At 36.9% G+C, this 21,444-nt stretch overlaps 1 long non-coding RNA gene across 1 annotated transcript; it reads right to left on the reverse strand.

The window, feature by feature from the left end:
• Positions 1 to 8,384: 8,384 nt before the first annotated feature.
• LOC143268956 (uncharacterized) lies at positions 8,385 to 20,163 on the reverse strand. The gene is made up of 2 exons (XR_013045206.1): positions 20,023 to 20,163; positions 8,385 to 8,565 (listed from the first exon to the last, which is right to left on the reverse strand). It is a non-coding gene; the product is annotated as an uncharacterized LOC143268956 (long non-coding RNA).
• Positions 20,164 to 21,444: the final 1,281 nt, after the last annotated feature.

Consider the following 21,444-nt stretch of genomic DNA (forward strand, 5'->3'; position numbering starts at 1 on the left):
ACTGGCCCTTGAGTGATTACTCAGAAATTGGCAACACTGTAGCCATCAGTGAAGACAGGTCAATTGTGGATCTCTGCAAAGAGACCCCATCTCAAGTTTAACATTTTATGTATCTCCTCTCTCACTGGGATAGGCCTATTTTCAGTAGCTGCTTTATTTTAATTTTATTTTTGGGTTGGCCATCGACTGCTGGCCACGGTGGTTGGCCTTAAGAGTGGTTTGTATCCCAAAGGAGTTTCCACTGGGGAAAACTAGGTTTTCATTTGCAAGGTTTCATTTGATAGCTTCTGGGTTAAGGAAGGAGCTTGTGTCCACTTCCCCTCAGCACTGGGATCCTTTCTGGCCTAGAGCTGTGTATGCTCTGTGCATACATGCTGCCACAGTCTCTCTGAGTTCATGTGTAGGTTGGTCCTGCTGTGTTCAGAAGGCCTTAATTTTCTTTATGTGCTACAACCTCTCATGCTCTTACAGTCTTTCTGCCTCCTCTTCTGCAGGTTCCTGAGCCTGAGGAAGAAATCCCATTTAGGACTGAGTGTTTCAAGATCTCTTACTCTCTGCACATTGTCCAGCTCTAGGTCTCTGTATTTGTTCCTATCTGCAACAGCAGCAAGATTCTCTGACCATGGCTGAACAAGGCACTGATTGATGAGTATAGTAGAATGTCATTAGGAGTCATTTTATTTCTATGTTCATTCAGCAGAACTGTGGCAGGGTCCTGTGCTGTTGTTCTCTTTGGGGGAGGGGGCCAAGTAGGTGCAGAGTCAAACCACACAGACTCCGGGAGAATGTTCAAACAACAAGCTCAGTTTATTCAGGAAGAGGCAAGCCTTATATACCCTCTACCCCACCTGGGGGGATGTCTGATGGATATGCATCTGCTGGTGTGACATGGCTGCCTCTCATTGGCCCAGGTCATCTCCACATCATGTTTCAGCTGCTGTTGCTAAGGCCATTAGGCAGACCCAGGTTGGCTCTCAGAAAATATCTTTTTTTACTTGTTTGGGCTGGCTGGCCCTCAAGCCTGTTAGGGATGAGTCATCCCACACAGAACAATAGAATTTAGTTTTTCCCTAGGTCCCTTGTATACCTAGTCTCAGGTTATTGGCAATTCAAAGAGTGTCAGGGTTGCATTTCATCTCATGGAGTAGGTCTTCAATACAACCAGCTATTGGTTGTTACTCTCGCATACTCTGTGCTACTATGGTACTAGTGCAACTTCCATACAGGTTCACATTGTGGCTTGCAGATGAGTTCATGATTACTTTCTCTTTTTGGTAGCATCCAGAGTATTTTCTAGTACCATGAACACTTACTTGTCAGTAGGGGTGAAGGCTGTAGGTAGGCACCAGCTTGTCTTCTCCATGTTGAATGAGTCGTGTAATGGTTTGTTGTTCAAATCTAAGATGGTCTTATAATAATAATAATAATAGTACCAGGTATTGGGGTAAAAGCTGAAAGATCAGAGAAGCAGCGCAAGCCACAGCCACCACTTATTACTTCGATAACTCCACAAATCCCTAATCCTCTGACTGAAATCCTCTAAGTCTTCACCCAAAAGGGTCTCAGCTGAACTGCTTTAGTTCCTGTTTCCTCACACCTTACATACCTTTCTCTGCCCTGCTGTCACTTCCTGAGATTAAAGGTGTGTGTGCTTCCCAGTACTGGCATTAAAGGTGTGTTCCACCAATGCCAGACTCTGTTTCCAGTGTGGCCTTGAATTCACAGAGATCCAGTTGGATCTCTGCCTCTTGAGTGATAGAATTAAAGGTGTGTGCCACCACTGTCTAGCCTCCTGTCTAATCCAGTGGCTGACTCTGTTTTCTGATCCTCTGGCATTTATTGGGGTACACAATATATCACCACAGGTGTTATCTTCAGCAATAGGGCCTTATTGAAGCATGATTCTAATTAATCTTAATCAATATAAACCCAGAATTAGATATCAAGAGTGAAAGCTGAAAGATCAAGAAGCAGAACAGCAACCACCAAAGACTTCTTAACTCTATGAATCCTAAGACTGAATGGGCACTGAGATTCTGTCTCCACCTGCCTTATATTCCTGTCTCCACATCCCTAGTGCTGAGATCAAAGGTGTGCACCACAACTGCCCAGCTCTGTTTCTCTTTTAGACTGGATCAATCTCATGTAGCCAAGGGTGACCATGAACTCCTGATCTTCCTGCTTCTTCCTCCCAAATGCTGGGATTAAAGGGGTGTGCCACCACTGCCTGGCTTCTATGGTTAACTAGTGGCTAGTTCCACCCTCTGATCTCCAGGCAAGCTTAATTTGTCAGAACACAAACAAAATATCACACAACATCTTATCATCAGTTTGTGAAGAGCAACTAATAGACTTGGCACTATCCTGGATTGTTTGGGGGGGGGGGGGCGGGGTTCCAAGGGCCCCTTTGGCCAACAACTCATTTAGATTTAACCCATTCTTGGCATTGGAGATTTCATTTGGTAATGAGAGAGGTCCAGTTTGGGTCTCTGGCTCACCTGTTATTCTACGATTCTATTTAGATCACCTTTAAACATGCATACATGTTAGCAAGCTTTTACTGTGTTAGGTTTCCATACTCTCCCTCAAATGGCCCTTAGTTTTAGCTGTCCCTCCTCATGTTCCCTCCCACACTCCTCTCTTCTCACCTCCTCCCCTTTTGATCCTTTATTTATAGCCCTGACTGTCATCCATCAATACCTACCTAATCTATTTCCCTTTCCCAGGAGATTCATTCATTTCGCCTAGTCCCTTACTCTATACCCAAACTTTGTGGTTATATGGATTGTAAACTTCTTATTGAAGATTTAGCAGCTGACATCTACATAGAAGTGAGTACATACAACATCTGTCTTTTTAGATCTCGGTTATCTCACTCAGGATGAGTTTTTCTAGCTCCATCCATTTGCCCTAAAATTCCATGATTTCATTAACTTTAACAACTGAGTGATATTCCATTGTGTTAATGTACCAGTTTCTTTATCTATTCATTCACTGTTGGCCATCATCGCCAACTTTTGGCTATTATGAACAGAGTAGTAATGAACATGGTTGTGCAAGCATCTCTGTAGCAGGTTGAAGCATCTTTTGGGTATATGCTTGAGAGTGGTATGCTGGATCTTGTTATATTTAATATATACCTCAATACACACACACACACACACACACACACACACACACACACACACACACACACACACACACACACAAACTACCATAATGGCAGCCATTGTTATACAAGTTTGCCCTTCCACCAGCAATAGATGAACATTCCCCTTATTTCACATGTTCACCAGCATGAGCTGTCACTTATTTTATTGATTTTGGTCATTTTGACTATTGTAAGATGAAATATCAAAGTGGTTTTGATTTTCAGTTTCCTAATGAAACAATGTTGAACATTTCTTTAAGTGTGTTTCAGTCACTGTGTTTCTTCCTAGAATTCTTAATTTAGATGTGTTCCCCATTTTAATTGGATTTTTTTCTTGATATATAGGTTTTAAAGTTCTTTATATATTTTAGATACTGCACCTCTATAGGATGAGTAGTTGCATTACAGATTTGTAAAATCTATAGCCTGCCACTCTTTCCAAATAAAAAGCTTTAAAAATCCTTTCAATCTCATGAAGTCCCATTTACTTACTGTTGACCTTAGTGCCTGTGCTAACACTGTCCTGTTCAGACAGTCTTTTCTGTGCCAATGGATTCAAGACAAGTCCACATTCTCTTTTTGATTGGATTCTGAGTATCTGTTCTTATGTTGAGGTCTTGATCCATTTGGAGTTGAATTTGTACGGGGTGATAAGAATGGTTATATTTGTATTCTTGTACCTGAAGTCAATCAGTTTGACCAGCACCATTTATGTATTTCTAGCTTTTAATTAAAACTCAGGTGTCCATATGTATGTGGATGTGTGTCTGGACTTTAATTCTATCCCATTGATCAAAATGTCTTTGTGAGTGTGTGTGTGTGTGTGTGTGTGTGTGTGTGTGTGTGTGTGTGTGTGAATTCCATGCTGTTTTATTTATTACATAATACTCTGGTAAAAGTTGAAATCAGGGATGGTGATAACTCCAAAAGTTCCTTTATTATTCAGGATTGTTTTAGCTATCCTGGAATTTTTGTATTTCCATTTGAAGCTAAAAATTTTTCTTCTAACTTTTGTGATGAATTTTGTTGGAACTTCTATGGGGATTACATTGAATTTGTAGGTTGCTTTTGGCAGGATGAACATTTTTACTATATTAATTGTACTGATGCCTGAGCATAGCAGTACCTTTCATCTTCTGATATCTTCTTCAGTTTCTTTCTTTAATGTTTTAAAGATTTATCATACAAGGCTTTCATTTTCTTTGATTTATCCCAATATTATATATACACATATATACATATATAACATATGTAATAATGAGGCTGTTGTGCAAAGTATTGATTTTGTGATTTCTTTTTCAGTCTGTTATTTTTAGGGGAAACCTACTGATTTTTGCATGTTAATTTTATCTTGCCACTTTGCTGAAAGTGTTTATCATTTGAAAATGTTCCTTGGTGAAATTCTTATATACATATATATGTATCATCTACAAATAAATGCACTTCCTGTGTGTATCCCCTGGATCTCCTTCACCTTTCTTATTGCACTAAGACTTCAAATGCTATACTGAATATGTAACGAGAGAGTGGACTGTAGCTGAAAGTTTTCCCATATCCCACTCAGTCTGCAACCACTCAGACCCAAGTAAACACACGGAGGCTTTATTAAGTAAAACTGCTGGGCCATTAGCTCAGGCCTACCTAGCTGTTACACTTAAACTCAGTCCATTTCTGTTCATCTATATGTTGCCACGTGTTCTGTGGCTTTGCCTGTGTGCCATTACATGCTGCTCCCCGGATGGCAGGCTGGTGTCTCCTGACTCAGCTTTCCTGTTCCCAGAATTCTCCTTGTCTACTTATGCTGCCTATACTTCCTGCCTGGCTACTGACCAATCAGCATTTATTAAACCAGTGTGCAAAAGCATTATCCCATAGCAGCGGACAGTCTTGTGTTGTTTCTATTTTAGTGGAAATACTTGGCTTTTCTACATTTTCTACATTTAGATTGATTTTAGCTGTAGGCTTTTTGTAAATTACTTTATTATGTTGAGGTATGTCTCTTGTATACACAGTCTCTCTAGGACTTTTGTTATTATAAAGTGCTGCTGGATTTTGTGAAAGACCTTTTTGATATTTAATGAGATGAATCATGTGGTTTTTGTCTTTCAATCTGTTTATATGATAGATTTCATTTATTGATTTACAAATGTTGAACCGTTCTCCCTGCATCTCTGGGATGACCTACTTGATCATGGTGAATAAGCTTTATGATGTGTTCTTGGATTTGGTTTTCAAGTATTAATTATTTTGCACCCATGTTCATAAGAGAAATTAGCCTGTAATGCTTATTTCTGTTGAGTCTTTATGTCACTTCAGTATCAGGGTAACTGTGGCTTTGCAAAAAGAATTTTGCTGTGTTCCTCCTGTTTCTATTTTATGCAATAATTTGAGGATAATTATTAATTTTTCTTTGAAAGTATGGTAGAGTTCTGTGCTCAAACCATCTGGGTTTTTGTTTCATCAATAGAATTTTAATTAATGTTTATCTTCCATTAGATCTGTTTAAATTGCTTATCTAATCTTTATATAACTTTGGTAGGTGGTGTATATCAATACAATTTTCCATTTTTTTTAGATTTTCCAATTTGGTTGGGTACAGATTTTTAAACGATCTCCTTATTCTCTGGACTTCCTCGGTGTCTATTGTTATGTCCCCTTTCACCTCTAATACTGTTAATTTAAATCTTCTCCCTCTACCTTTTAGTTAATTTGACTAAGGGTTGTCAATCTTACTGAATTTTTCAAAGATCCAACCCTTTTGTTCTATTGAATCCTTATGTCATTGTTTTATTGTTGTTATTTTATTTCTTTCTTTCTATCTACTCCTTTTGGTTGTGATTTCTTCTAGTTCTAGAGTTTTCAGGTATTCCCTTGTTTCTAATATGAATCTCTCCAATTTTTATTACATAGGTACCTAGTGCTAGGAACCTCTTAGAACTGACTTCATTGTGTTCCATAAGTTTGAATATGTTGTGTTTTCCTTTGTATTCAATTCTAAAACATTTTAAATTTTATTCGTAATCTTTGTCCTGATTCATTTTTCATTCTGTAGTGTATTGTTCAGTTTACATGAGTTTGTAAGCTTTCTGTTGTTTCTGTGGTTGATATTCAGCCTTAATATGTGGTGGTCACACAGGATTCAGGGTGTTATTTCAGTTTTTTGTATCTGTTGATACTTTCTTTGTATGTGGTCAATGTTGAACAAAGTCCCGTGAGCTTTCCTGGGTGTGGTTAGCCTCTTCACATTAAAGTTTTCCTTCTACTGCCTTCAGTGGAGCTTGACTTAGATATTGCCTAAATTTGGCTTTATCTTGGAATACCTTTCTTTCTCATTATTGTCATTGAATTGTTTGCTGAGAATCGTGTTCTGGGTTGGCATCTGCAGTCTCCTGGAGTTTGTAAAATAGCCATCCAAGCTCTTCTGGCTTTAAGGGTCTCTATTGGAAAGCAAGTTGTTATTCAGACAGATCTGCAATTCTATGTTATTTTGTCTTTTTCCTTTGCAGCTTTTAATATCCTTTCTTTGATCTGTATATTTAGGGTTTTGATTATCATGAGATATTTCTTTTAGGCTCCAGTCTATTTAGTGTTCTTTATACTTCTTATACTTTGAAAGATACTTCCTTCTTTAGTTTAGAGAAATCTTCTATGATTTTATTGAAAATATTTTCTGTGCCTTTGACCTGGGTTTCTTCTTGTATTTCTATTATTCTCAGATTTGGTCTTTACATAGTGTCCCAGATATCTTGTGCCTGTTTTTTTGTTTTTTGGGGTTTTTTGTTTGTTTGTTTGTTTTGATTTAACATTTTCTTTGACTAAGGTATTTATTTCTTCTATCCTGTCTTCAAGACCTGGGAATCCCTCTTCTGTCTCTTGTATTCTGTTGTTGAGGCTTGCCTCAGAAGTTCCTGCTCAAGTTTCAATTTTTTTGTTTCCAGTTTCTCTCAGATTGAGTTTTCTTTTTTGATTCTATTTACACTTTCCTGTCTTGAACAAATTTCTTCATTTCATTCCACTGTTTGTTCAATTCTTCTTTATGGTCCTTGATCATATTCCTAATAGCTATTTTGAAATCCTAGTCTTGTTACTTTTCTCAGGGCTTAAGGTAATGTGTTTGCCGGGCTCTAGAGGAAACAAGTTGTAGCTGTTATGATTTTGTCTTTATATTGGCATCTATGCATCTGGGGTTGGGATTATTATGATTCTAGGTGTGGATATTTTGTTTTGTCATTGTTGGATGAGTTTTTTGTTTCTTGATTCTCTTTCCCTCTCTGGATCTGAGAAGAATGTGGTGGCTCTGTGTTGCCTTTTATGGAGTTCTTTTACTCCTTATCAACTGTGGCCTCTGAGAAGAGATCTGTGTAAAACACATTTCTAGGTACCTGGAGCTGAGATGAAGGAATGGAGATGGGCTAGAAGGGCAGGAGACTGAGAGGGTCCACAGGAGAAAGGAAAGCTGGTTCTGCCAAAAGCGTCCATGGAGTCCCCCGGGAATGGGTGAAGAAAGACAAAACAGTCCTCAGCAGATGGTTTCGTACATGGATAAAGGTAATTCTGGAGAAATGTAACTGGAGGGCAGGAAGGAGAGTGAATTTGCCTACCTGCTTCACTGGCCTGTGTTGCCAGTTCGTTCCCAGAGAGTGAAAGCCTCTGGTGTTGGTGGCTGAGAAAAAGGGATGGGGTGAGGGAGCAGTTTTGCTTGTTTTTTTTGACTGATGGGGATAATTCTTGGCATAAAAAGGCCTACAACAGGAAGAGATTTAAAACTAATTATGTAAATTAGCTTTTTTAAGCCGTACAGCTAGCTGGTACAATCAAAACCGTGGACCATAATTTTTAATGGAAGATTTGCATGTTATTATAGTTTCTGGAGGCCTTTGTAACAAAATAGCACAAACTTCACATTTCTTTTCTGACAGTTGGAGTTAGGTCCAACACTACGTGAAAGCCTGTATGTCAGAATCATGTTCTCTCTAAAGAAGTGCAATGGACTCCTTCGTGGTTTTAGATATTACTGACTATCCCTTAGCTTGTGATTCTCCAATCACTGTTTGCTTCCTTGTCTGTGTCCCCACTCTGTATGTCTGTGTCCCACATCTTGTTCTCATATAATCACACTTGGGTTGAGACTCGATTACAATTCAGCACAATCTCAATTAATGTTAACTTACCATACCTATAAGTGTCCGACTTATTCTTAATGTCACACATTGAAGTGCTAAGGAGGCGTCTGTTCTTATGAGTATAATATTCAATAAAATACACCTTGAAAATGAGATTTTTTTCAGGGATTTTGGAGGATTTGACATATTCCTGGGGATCAAGGAGGCTTTTTATAATAGAGGACTGCATGCTGTCCAGAAGTGAGCTGGGAGGACCACTCTCCCTGACCTCAGTGGATTTGAGTTCCAATGCTAGAAGAAAATAAAAGATGAAGCCAATTTATAAAATGCTTAAGCACTGATAGCATACACCAAGTTATACACACAGGACCTCATCATGTACATACCTACCAGTTTAAGACACCTGAGGAAAGAACTGTCTAAAATAAGGTGATTACTAGCTTTCCAAGTAATACTTCAGTGGCTACATGCTATATGTAATATAGACTTCCTAAAATTAGTTCAAGATAAATGTTAAATACAAACTAATACATATGAAAAAGCAACAAAGATAAATAAAATATCTTAACAAAATAAAAATGCCAGAATATGTTTTTGACAGTACAATCTGAAGGCAGGAAAATAATGACTTGGAGAGTTGTCATTTGTAATTACATTTTAAAAGGTTTATAACAATTGTTTAAAAAATGAGACATAAACATGATGAAGTGGACTTCACAAGGGAAGTAAAGCTGGCTACTAAGAGCCTGGTGATTTGACCCACTAGACAGAGCCTGCAAAACAGCCATGGCATACTCTAAATATCTTCATAGAAGCACATATTCAAATTAAAGAAAGTCATGAGAATAGGGTTTTTACAATATAGAGAAAAATAGTACCGTGATAATAACTCATTTAAATGAACCATCCCCCTCATTTTTCTATGGATAAAGTTACAACACTTAAAATAAGACATTTACTTAGTAGACTCAATAGCAAACTTAAACTAGCAGCAAAAAGAATCAGTGGATATGCTGAGAGGAAATTGGAGGTTATTCAGTGTGAGGAACAAAAGAAATTACAAAGAAAAATAAACTGAGCCTCAGTGATGTGTGAGACAATATTGAGAGGAGCAATAGAAACCTAATAGTTCCCAGAGAAGAACAGGAACGGGTAGAATTCTTGAAAATGAGTGTTTGCGAGTTTTAATTATTTAGAAAGAATTAAAGCTGTGTAATATAGAAACAGTGTAAAGCAAGCAGGATATCTACATCTAGACATATCGGGGTTGAAATTTCAGAGGATGAGGACGAAGAAGAAGAAATTTGACAACATCAAGAGAAAACACTATGTACAAAAGGTTCTTGAACATTTAATAGGTATCTCTCACTGAGAAAAATGAAACAGAAAAGGGCAGGTAATGACATGTACACACTAAACGACAACGATATTCTTAAATCTGAAGTTAGTGGTAAGTCTCCAAAGGCATACTCAGTGAAAATAAGAGGCTAAGTCACCATTATTTGTGTCTTGCACAGTCTCATACACATAAAATCCTAAATAATACCTGAAAAACTACACAAAATATTGAGCAGATTGAATGAAGCCAAAGTTCACAAGCATGAATAATGCAAAAAAAATGAATTAAGAAATTAAGTTCAGGCCCAAGGAATTATCTGCAGTTGATAGTTGCTGAAAGAGGGGAAAAATTATTCTTTTTAAAGGTGTTACCATTCTTAGTTTTCAAATGTTTTAAATTCTGGCAAGGGATTACTGTAGTGGGTAGCCATTCCAGCTTGGATCTGGAAGTTCCAACCCCCATTGAGACTCTAGCAACTGTCACGCCTACGAGGCGGGGCCAGGGGAGGCGCCTGGAGACCCGAGAGCTGGATGGGCCAGCGCTCTCTGTGTGCTGGAACGCTGAATGGTGAAGGTGGACTGTGCAGAGCTCCGGAGAACACCGCTGGACTGCGATACACCTTCCCCAGACCCTGCGACCTACCTTTCACTTAATTTGTGAGTTACGCCATTAAATAAATATCCTTTTAACTACGTGGAGTGGCCAAAATAATTTCTCCAATAGATTACCTCATACCAATGCACATAAGGGAAGCCTTAATTGGCTTTAGTGGGTCATTAAAAACAACAACAACAAAAAGAAGGCCATGAAGTTGGGAAGGGGACATGTTGGAACACAGAAGATGTTAGAGGGGAAGATAATATGATGGTATTTTATTGTATCCAATGTAAGGAAAAGTTATAATGATTTTTAAATGAAATTATGTACAGATATAATCATATCAACAAGTATAAATTATTTCATATATATTTCATAAATGGATTAAAATACTTTGAAAACTAACAAATATTATTGAAAGTAAAGAAAATTGAAATAAATGAGCATTTGATGATTTTTGATAAATGACTTAGTATCATTAATACAGCAGTATTTACCCCTTTGCCTCATACTGATGGACAAGTATGTAGGCTCTCAGCTACATGCCTGCCTCAGAGTGCCATGCCTCCAGGTCTGCTGCTCCCTGCTGTGATGGTCATGGACTCACTCTCTGAAACTATAAGCCCTCAAAACACTTTCTTTTTATTAGTTGAGCATAGCGTTTTGTCATGGTAATAGAAAACTAACTAAGATGGATAATCATAACAACACACTACTGATTTAAGTTCAAATTTATACAACAGTGGAAAACAGCTTAGGGGCCACACATTCTTACTTCATTGCTCGGGGGTAGCTATGTCACGTTATGGGGAGAAAAAGTCTCAAGAAAAGATGTCAGAACAACAGATACTCTGTCGTGCATGAAATCAAATTCCTCTTTGATTCCATATACAAAAAAATCTCAACCTGGATAAAAAAAAAATGAGTTCACAATCTAAAGGTCTTAGAAGAAAACATGAGTGAATTATAATGACCTTGAGTTAAGCAATAATTTCTATATACTGCATCAAAAAGCACCTGTAAAAAAATTTAATTTAAGTTTCATTAAAATTAAAATAGTTTATATTGAAAATGATGAAGTTAGGAAGTTGAAATGATAACCCTTAGATGGACTAGTGGTATTTCTTACACAAATGTGTTTACAGATTATGTCTAGAATAAAGAGCACCTGAAACTCTGTAACAGAAAGACAACTAACCCCGATGAATGTGGAGGTCATGGTCTAAGTGTGAATTGTCCCCTGTAGGTACATGCGTTTGGACACATAGTCCCCAAACGGAGGAGCAAGTTTGGGAGGCTACACACCTTTAGGAAATGCAGCCTTGCAGGCTCAGGTAGGCTACCCAGGATCAGGCCTTATGGATGTCCTTTCTCTACTTCCAGGCAAACTTTCTGTTTCCTGGATAATGCCATGTGAGGAGCTGCTGTTCCAAGTTCCCTCCTCCAAGGGCCAAGCGGCTTTCTGCTGTCTCCAGCATCATGGCTGCTTCCCCAAAACTGTGAGCCATAAAAACCCGCCCTCCTGTAAATTGCCCCTCTGTCAGATAAACTATCACCGCCACAAAAGAAGTAACTAATGCAGTAGTCAAAGACCTTAAACAGCTAATTTTCAAGATAAGCTAATACAAAATAGGAATAAACACATCTTTATTCATTAAGGAAATGGAAAGTAAAACTTAATGTCCATTTAGATGATTATAATTAGGAAATCCAAATAAATAGGATCACTATAGCAAAATGAAGAAAATAACATTTTTGAAAGAGTTATAAATAAATTAAAATTCTTAGATGTCTAAAATTTTGAAAAGTGCAGGTTCTTTAGAAAATGAATAACAGTTTTTCATATATTAACACACAGTTGATATGTTTCTCAGTGATTCTGTTGCTTATCTGACTAAGAGCAATAAGAAAATCAATTCACACAAATCTCTTTAGCAAGTATTCTTTAAAATAACATTCAGAAGTCCAACTACAAATGTAAATAAATGCCCATCAATTGAAAATGGATAAACTATGGTGTGTCCTCACAATCGAAGAGGATTTGGCAATAAAAATGAATGAAGCACAGTACTCATAATGTAAATGGGAAATGGTCTATATTAATGAAGCTATTCACAAATGCCACATATTTTGTATTTCCACTTATATTAAATGTTCCAAATATTCATACACACATGTATATATACTTAACATGAATGTATTAAATAAGAGATTGTCTAGTGCTCAATTGAAAGTAGAGAAGAGCCCAGCAGTAGTGCATATGCCTTTAATCCCAGCACTCAGGAGGCAGAGGCAGGCAGATCTCTGTGAGTTCCAGGCCAGCCTGAGCTACAGAGTGAGTTCCAGGACAGGCTCCAAAGCTACACAAAGAAACCCTATCTCAAAAACCAAAAAAATAAAAATAAAAATAAAAAAGAATGTAGAGAAGAATTAAGAATGAGTACTAATAGTTATAGTATTTCTTCTAAGAATAATGACACTCATTTTAAAATTATAAGAGTGTCTGCAAAGCTATATGTATTTTCCTAAAATTATCTAATTGTACACGTTATTGTATATGCAATATATGTTAGTAAATTATAAAATTGTTACCAGTATATGGTAAGTACTACTCTAACCACCCTACATTAATTTTAGAAGTATTTTCTCTAGTTATTATAGCTGTCTTGCAAACTTAATTGCCCCTAAGTAACAGATAATTAAAAACCAAACAAATAAGTAGAAGTTTAGTGAGCCCTGGAAGGTCAGTATTAGCACAGTGGGAATGATATTAGAAGACAAATCTTCCTACTCCCTTGGCTGTTTGCATTGTTTGCAGCAAACTAACACACTCTCTGAATCAACGCCTACAGGGGAGTGTTTTATCATAAAACTCCAAGAACCAGCCTGGGCTACCAAGTGAGCTCCAGGAAAGGCGCAAAGCTATACAGAGAAACCCTGTCTTGAAAAAACAAACAAACAAAAAAAAAACAAAAACCTAAGAACATACAGAATAGTGCTTCTAGTCAAACTTATTAAAGAAACTTTTGTTTTTTTTTTTAAAAAAAGTCTTTTTTCATATTCTTGTTCACATGCTATTGTAATAGATAGTGTAGGATATAAATGTCACCTTAAGATATGTGTGTTTCTTGTGTTTCTCTTTTGCTCTTTTACTTCTGTTTGTTTGGCTCTGTTCTGATTTGTTTTTATTTGTCATTGTTCTTGTTTTTTGTATTATTTTATTTAATATTATTATAAAGATGCCTGTTAGCTTTCCAATGAGAGACAGAAGGGTCATGGATCTAGATAGGCAGGGAGGTACTGGGAGGGGTTGGGAGAGGGAAAACTAATCAGAATATATTGCATGAAAAAAATCTATTTCCAATAAAAGGGAAAAACAGTCACACTTCTTTCCATCAGCAACAGTGAGATGCTGCACAAAAGGATTTACACACACACACACACACACGCACACACACACACAGACACACACACACACACACACACACACACATTCTGCATCTACAAACACCAAAAATCTTTGCATAAAACCAAAGTACAAGTGAAGCAACAAGAAAATCTTGCCTCCACCCTATACTAACCTAATATATGAAACAGACAAATAACTTTTCAAAGATAGGTTATTTTCCTCTGCAATTAAGCAATAATCAAATAGCATACCTCATTTACTAGAAGAACCTTTGAAATAAAATGACTTGGATGTGGCTAGCAGACTTTGAAAGAAAAGTACAGAAGTCATTTCTTCTCAATGTAATGAGAACCTGGGTGCCTTAAATGAGAACAGAACTAAATTTCAGCAAAGTAGGTGCAGTGTGCATCCTTATACTCTACACTTCTCAGAGCTATTATATAAAAGTAGACTCTCATGGGCAAGAGTTTCCTTGAGTGATGCTTGGGTGCTAATTAATTTCATCCCGATATTGGAGTACCTCTCAAACATGTTTATATTTCTGGCTAACTTGGTAACATATTAGAAAATAATATTTTTTTCCAACATGCAGTTATATTTATACTGTATAACTCAATCTTACGATGTATTACTTAGTTGTTTTAATAACTGTGAGCTTGTTTAGTGAACTTCATGCTAATGAACCCATTAAATGTGCTTATTTTGTGCAAAAAGTAATTGCATAAACTGATTATCACAAATTCATAAACCAACGGATGGCTTTTCCTGTTTTTAAACAGCCATTTATAATACTTCAGGGTACTTGGGAACAGAGATTATCAGGTATTAGGTATGTAGTGTGTACATGCATATTCATATATATGTATATTTTGATTTACACACACTTCCAAGAAAGCTATGCTACTTAACAAAATCTTAGTATTTGGCAAAACTTCAGCCTCTTTCCCATAAATAGGCAATTAGTTTCATGTTTTTAGTGAATAAATTTGAAGACTCAAATTTATATATCTCTGAAGATTCCCCAGTGAGCATAGAAAATATATACCTTGATGAGTAGTGGAGCCTGTAGATGCTTATATTTTGATATGAATATGTCCACTTATATAGGCGCAAGAAACCATTGCAGGAAATGGGGGTGTAATTCAATAGATAACGTTATTGTCATGCAATAATAAAGACTTAAGTTTGCTCCTCAACACTCAAGTAAAAAGAAAAAGCCACACATGATGGTGCTTGCTTGCTAACTCAGCAATGGAGAGATGGAGACAGGTGGATTGCTGGGGCCCACTAACTAGACAACATCCCTTAATCAATGAGTTCCTGGCCATTGAGAACCCCTGATTCCAAAAACAAAGTAAAGGGCACCTGAGAAATCACACCAGAGGTTGACTTCTTGTGTCCATCTGCACATGCACGCATGACATCACACACATCTACACTCACACATTCACAAATAGGCACACATGCCCACATCCTCTACATCCCCCCATACACACACAGGAAAGCAAATATGCTACAGCTTCCTTATTGTCAAAGATAGATTATGCAATATGTAATGAGAGGCTGAGACAGTGACGTGTGTACTCTACTCTGTGACTATTGAAAGATGGTTGGTGTAAGATTCTACAGTTCTATAATTAAATCTCAGTATATAAGCAGCTATGTGTCCTTGGTTAAGAGCTTCACAAGTATTCTTCAATTTTTCTCCTCTTATATGAGAAAGAGTATGGGGGGGGGGTGATAGTTTGGGAAAATGCCCTTCCCTCCATGAGATCAGCTCTTGCAAAGTCATTCTCACTGGAAGGTAGGCATTTGCTCTGAAAAAAAAAAAAAACATGGACTGTACATTAATATGACTGCCCTCCGCAAAGGACTGTCTTCACCTCTAACCTTAAGAGTGTCCTTGGTTTTCCAAAGATAAACTACAAGTGTGTAGAGAGACTGCTGAGACTGTAGACATTGGAGAATTCTCCATCTCTTTGTATAGGACATAACTTCAACAGTTAATGCAAACTAGCATGTCTGTCTTCCTACCAGCATGTGGTGCTGTGAGCTGCAGAGATATGAAGTAGGAGTTCAGCTGACTATGATAAAGCTATACCTGGAAGAATCCAAGGGCCTTTCCAGAGTGTAAAGCCAAGACTCACGGAAGTCTTGGTGTTATTGGCTTTTGAATATTAACTGTCTCCTGCAATGAATTTCTTGTGTGCTATTGTAGCTCTTCCATATAATTATTTTTCTAAGAAGAGTGTGTTTGTTTATTCATGTGTGCAAAAAGCAGTCACACAGCCAGACTGCTCATTTCAGGCCTTTCTGTAATTATCATCATAAGCAACATTCAGCCAGGACCATATCTGGACAAAAGTATATTATCTGAGGTACTTCCCAGATTGTCTAAGAACAGACTGCAGTTTAGATAAGCCAGGCAGATGTGCTAATTAAACTTAACCTTCCTCTCCTCCAAGTGCTATCTCTAGCTCCAGATCTCCCTTTAACAATCTACCCAGAACTAAAGGGCTTTTACGTACCAGGTGCACCAAGCTGTGACACAAGGTGCCTAGCTACCTAGCACCCTTCCTCTGGTCTGCCAGAAAAATGGTGACAGCCAAGATAAGGTAGGAGAGATATGGCTCCAAAGGAATAAAAGGCAGTTTTATTTTCACTCATGGTTTATTGACTTATAGAATCCTAACATTTTACCTTACCATTTCTAAGAATATAGTTTGAGTACATAAATTCCATTATCGAACTGTTAACTGAATTTGGCCCTCAGTTGATTGTATTCCCCATTAGTCACTTCTCTTTTGGGTTGTAAATGATAGCTGACAATTACTCTCTTTGTGTGGACCTTATAACCTTCTCTGTTTGACCCTGAAAGAACTCAAGCCTGTGTGACCTTGCCTTGGCCAGAGGACTACTGCTTTGTATGAGTATATAATTCAGAGATTTGAGGGGGACTAGAAGAAAGAGACGGAAAATGGAAAGAACAAGATGAGGAAGAACTAGATCAGAAAGAAAAAGATGGGAAGAACTAAGGAGATGGGAAAGAATTAGATGGGAAAGAATGAGAGAGGGAACTTAGAAGAATAAAAAGAGGAACTAAGATGGGAGAGGAGCTAAGATGGGAAAGAACTAGATAAATGAGAACCTAGGTGGGAGAGAACTAGATGAAGGAATTAAGATAGGACATAGAGGAAACAGCATAAAAATATAGAGAGAAATCAGGAAAGAAAGGAGCTAAGTGAGAGAGCAGAATAGAAGCTGTGCAGAGAGAGAACTGACTCAGAAGAATAAAGTGATGAATGGACTAAAGAGTTCCATGTATGTATATTCATTTCATATCATCTAAGATTAGATTGTCAGCTGGTTGTAGACTTTCCATGGACCCTGGGAAAAGGCTAGTGAGGGGCTGGACCCCAATAGTCTTTGTTAATGTAGCTTCAATATCTTCTGCTTTGGCCATCATTCTCTACATTCACTTGCCTCTGAAGATTTCAATGGAGCAATTTTCTTTTTCTTTCTTTCTTTCTTTTTTTTTTTTTTTTTTTTTTTTTTTTTTTTTTTTTGGTTTTTCGAGACAGGGTTTCTCTGCGTAGCTTTGTGCCTTTCCTGGAGCTCACTTGGTAGCCCAGCCTGGCCTCGAACTCACAGAGATCCGCCTGCCTCTGCCTCCCGAGTGCTGGGATTAAAGGCGTGCGCCACCACCGCCCAGCAATGGAGCAATTTTCACCATGACTTCAATTTTATGATGGGTCTAAGAAAATCCATAAATTTTTAATTGAGTGTTTTGTCCTTATTTTTTCTTCTAAATTTTTATATTCTATGTGTTTCAGATGTTCCCAGGTGTACAGTGATACAATAAAAATAGGTTATTTTGGCAAAATTCACACATCAAAGCCTTTGCTGTGTTATTACTTGCATGAATTATAGTCAGTAATAATTAAGGACTTTTATATTGTTAGGAAACCATCGTCATTCATCTCCATAATTCTTTTCATCTTAGAAAGTGGAATCTATCTGTTAAACAAGATCTTCTTCCCAATATGTGGCATCCAACATCTTACTTTCTGTCTCTGTTCATGACCTGCTTGGTGTCTCATACAAGCAAAACCATGCAGTATTTGTTCTTCATGACTTAATTTTTCTGCTTACCATAATATCTCAAAGAGACAACAGCTACAGTGTGCTAATTTCCTTCTACTTTAAAAATAATTTTGTTACATATGGAGATCACATTTGCTTACCATTTATCTCTTTGTGCATATTTGGGTTGTATCTAGTTTTTAGATTGTTAGTAGTGATGCTATGCTACACTCAAGTTTTCTACATCTGTACCCAGAAGTGAAATTGTTGAAAAATACGAAAATTCAGGATTTTTTTATTTGTTTGTTTTTGTTATTTTCAGGGACGATTGCTTACCATAACATACATAAAATAAATATTCTCAATTTCTCATGTTTCTACTTATAATTTTTTTAAACAGTAACCCTTCTAATGAGTATGCAATGGTATATCATGGTAGTTGATTTGTATTTCCATAGCAGTTAAGGATGCTAAGCATTTTTTATATGCTGACTGTGTATTCAGTCATCTGCTTTAGAAAATATTCATATTATCTGCCAAAATATTTTAATATTTGAATAAGCCTTATATTTAGATTATTTTAAGAGAAAAGCTAGACTATGTGAAAAATAAGCACACTTTCTGCTTACTTTTTCTTATAAAAATGTGTATATTTGTATTTATATTTTCTTTACAAAATTAACCTCAAAAGTATCTTTTAACCATTTACATTCATATACATATTTTCAAAGTTGGTATTTGGATAAGGGGAATATTTTCATGTCAGAAATTACAACAGATAATAGGTATAGCTACATTTTTCTTTTTTATGATATTAGCTTTTTAAAATAATATTTAAACTATCCTTTTGAAATTTTAGAGATATATGTGTTATATTTCAATCTTATCCATTTCCTCACTACTTCTTGTCCTACCCTTATGACCCAACAACCCATCTCTGCGACTAAATTTCAGGCCCTCTTTATTATTATTGCTGTTGTTTTTATTTTTATCATCATCATCATCATCATAATTAACATTATTCTTATTATCACCATTATATTTGAGTCCAGTTAGTGTTGAATCTGTGAATTCGTGTAAGGCTTTTCTCTGGGGCATTGGGACCTACAGTGGAAACATTGTCCAACAAAAGTGACTCTCCTGTCAGAAGCCAACACTGTCAGCAGCTCCTCAGCAAGATGTGGGGCCTGGGGATCCCTCCCCAACCCATGCTAAAATTTCAATTGGTTTGATCTTATTCAGGCAACAAATTGTGTTGTGTCGTGTCCAGAAGACAACATGTCACAGATCCCCTCCTCATCCTGTGGTGATTACATGCTTTATAACCTCTTTTCCCCAGTGTTTTCTGAGCCTTGATTGGGGAGAAGCATTGTTTTTGTTCTTGATTTTAAGAATATTATAAATATCCTGGAAAGCAATTCCTTATCAGATTCAGGATTTGCAAATACTATTTCTCACCTTGTAGACTGTTACATTAGTTTTCTTATACTGAGAAAAGAATATGTGAGAACATCAAAGGGAGGAAATTTTTATTTTAGCACATGCATTCAAAGATTTCAAACTATGGTTACTTGACTCAATTGCTCTTCAGCCTCATGTGTAATATTTTGTTATGCCAATAGACTATGGTGGAGGAAGTTTGTCTGTCTCATAGTAACCAGGAAACAAAGATGGAAAGGGGAAAGGGAGAGGAGAAAAAAGGGAAGGAGGGAGAAAGAAAAAGATTGGAATCTTAACTTCACTTTGAAGGGCATACTTCTAATCAACTGACTTCCTTCAGCTAGATCCCAGATTTTGAAGTTTCCAATACTCCATAGGGAACAAGCCTTTAATACTTGGTCTTAGGAGGCATTAAAAATCTAAAAATTTACCATTTTCTTTTCAATCTTTTGAAAGTGTCCTCTGATATACAAAAGCTTTTCATTTTAAAGAAACAAAATGTACCTGTTTTCTTTTGTTTCCTTGATTGTTGGTGTTTTTGTAACCATTGCCAAGCTCAATGCCAAGAAGATTATGTTCTGCATTTCATCTAACAGTTTTTCTTTTATAAACAGAGCTATAATATAGTTTCAGTTTCATGTATAGTGTTTTAGTTATGAGGGTCTGACTTTAATTCACTGCAGATGTAAAGCCGGTGTTCATGCCCCATTTGTTGAAGAAACTCTTGAAAACATTGCCTGCCTCAGGCCCCCTGTTAAGTGATCTTTGATGCCCTTCTCGAGAATCATAAGACTATATAAATGAGGGCTAATCTCTGGGCTTCTTATTCTATTCCAGCTGAGTGTTTTTCTTTGTTCTTGTATCACAATAAATCACTCACCATAGTGAAGGGAGCAGGCAAAAGCAACTTGACCTAAATACAGCCATTTTGACTTCAGACTCCGTTTTACCTGTAGGGTGAAACAATGTTCAAGTTCACATGAAGTTCCCAATGGGACTGTCCAGAAGCTAACCAAATTCCTCTCTAAGCAACAATCCCCAAATTCTGGCTGTCCCTAACAACAAAAACAATAAATGAATCTGATTGGTTGAACAGTCTTTGCCAGTTGACAATAATGGAACACATAGGAAAAGCCCCTAATCCCTGAATCCTGATTGGTGAAAAATGTAACTGTAACTTGACACAGTAGTATTTATGGTTTTGTGCTTATAAACCCTTCTTCTGTCCCTGCTCAGAGCTACCAGGAAAAGCAAGGCTCCTGAGTCCTTCTCCTACAGCCTTGATGGATCAGCAACTCTGCTAATGTGGTGCTTTATAAATGTCATTGGAACCCATAAATGTTGTCTCTCTCCTTTATCTTGGCACAAAATGGACACATGTGCAACAACAGCTTTGATCGACTCCATAGGCAGACTCATCAGTCCATAGTCTTATAAAAACTGAAAGCCCAGTACCTGATAGCTTCATTCCAAGAATCTACTAAAACTTTAAAAAACACAAATCCAATTTTGTTCTTTTTCCAGTTTGTTTTGGTTTTGGTGCTCTCCTGAGATTTGATATGTATTTTCATACAGATTTTCGTACTTCTGCAACATATACCACTGAGGTTTGGGAACAGATTGCATTAAATCTGTAGATTGTTTTATATCATATTAAGGTTTAAAGTATATTAAGTTTCCTTCTCGGTTAAACATGAAATATTTCTAGGATTGATCAAATATTAGAACATAAAATAAGTTATTAAATTTATGAAGACTAAAGTTATAAATATTTCTTATGACCACAGAAGACAAATTACATATTAATTACCAAAAAGAACTTGGAAATTAACCAATATGAAGAAATCAAGCAGACTACTTCTAAACAGACGATGGTTGGAGGAACAAAAATCACAGGAAAATTAAAAAATATCCTGAAACAAATAAAGGTGAAGCTCTAAACACCAAACTGATGATATTTAGCTAGACACAAAAACAATTAACAACATCTGTAATGAACAAAGGAGAAGGTGTCTCTAATGGCAAAGAGATACAAGGGATCAAACGAGACTATCAAGAAGAATACAACAAAGATTATACATTCAAGAACTCAAACTTCCTAATGCTGTGACCCTTTAATAAAGTTCCTCAAGTTGTGATGACCCCCAACCATAAAATTATTTTTGTTGCTACTTTAAAATTATAATTTTACTACTGTTATAAATATTAATGTAAGCATCTGATTTGAGGGATATCTGATAGGCCACCCATGTGAAAGTATCACTTGATAGCAAGGCGATTGTGACCCACAGGTTGAGAAACA

This window comes from Peromyscus maniculatus, chromosome 16 (assembly GCF_049852395.1).
Source record: "Peromyscus maniculatus bairdii isolate BWxNUB_F1_BW_parent chromosome 16, HU_Pman_BW_mat_3.1, whole genome shotgun sequence".
Classification (NCBI taxonomy): Eukaryota; Metazoa; Chordata; class Mammalia; order Rodentia; family Cricetidae; genus Peromyscus; species Peromyscus maniculatus.